Genomic DNA, 1,176 nt, shown 5'->3' on the forward strand with positions numbered 1-1,176 from the left:
AAAATTTTTTCTAAATTAAAAGATATATCAATAATATGTAATTTAAGTATAGATATGCAGCTAGGTTAAATGAAATATGAAATACTGTTCACAGGTAGACATTTGAACATTTCACATACATCTTACAGTATCTTTTTTGCCCAAGTTATAGGAAATGTCTTCTGGTACATCTTAGGTCTTCAGTTACAAAAAAAGCCCTCTCTTTATCCTTCTGTTCCTTCCCTTCTCACAGGGCAAAATTTGGCTGCAATGATTTTTAAATGTTGTCTCTTAGCTTGCCATTTTATTTTTATCTAATGCCAACCAAAGACCAGAGATTCCTGGTTCTAGCTAACGCTGAGGGTTGGAGCAGGCATAGGAGGGTTAGAAGGGAGTGTTCAAAACCCAGACAGCTCCTGGGTGTTCCAAGGCTTCTGAGGAGTTGCTTGCATGGCCTTTTAAAGGGCTACTTTTACCAGGAACAGTATGAGAAAACACTAGGAAGCTTCTCTACTATACTCATTCTAAGTCACTGTAGTTCTGAGTTTCATGTTCCCCAGCTGCTGGCTGCCTTCCCACCTCACTGTAATGCATTTTCACAAGACATATATTTTAAGCTACTTCATTCTCAGCTCCTTTCTACTTCCTCTCCTGGTTCAACATTTCTATGTTTACTTCCTCTTCTGTGTCTGTTATTCCCTGGTATCCCCCACTGTGTAGTCATCACTTTCCTCTTCCTTATTATCATTTTATTTACTTTTTTAAAAAGTAAGATACTCATCAGTTTATAGAGTCTACATATTAGGGAATATATAATACTTGTTTTTCTGAGTCTGATTACTTTTTCTTAACATGGTGGTCTCCAGTTCTATACATTTTCCTGCAAATTTTCTTCTTACGGCTGAACTGTGTATATATACCACATTTTCTTTCTCCAGTCATCTGTTGCTGGGTACCTAGACTTGTCTGTGTCTTGGCTACTGTCAATCACATCACAAAAATATGGTAAGGTATTTCTAGAGTATGCTTAGTTGATTTCTTAGGGAATATAGTAAAGAGTGATATGGTTGGGTTATATGGTAGTTCTATTTTGAGGTTCTTTATTCTTTTTCTTTGAAATATCTCCATAATTCCATCATGGCTGTAATAATTTATATTCTCAACAGAAGTGTAGAAGGATTCCTTTTCCTACATCCT

This window comes from Octodon degus, unplaced genomic scaffold, assembly GCF_000260255.1.
Source record: "Octodon degus isolate 3935 unplaced genomic scaffold, OctDeg1.0 scaffold00145, whole genome shotgun sequence".
Classification (NCBI taxonomy): Eukaryota; Metazoa; Chordata; class Mammalia; order Rodentia; family Octodontidae; genus Octodon; species Octodon degus.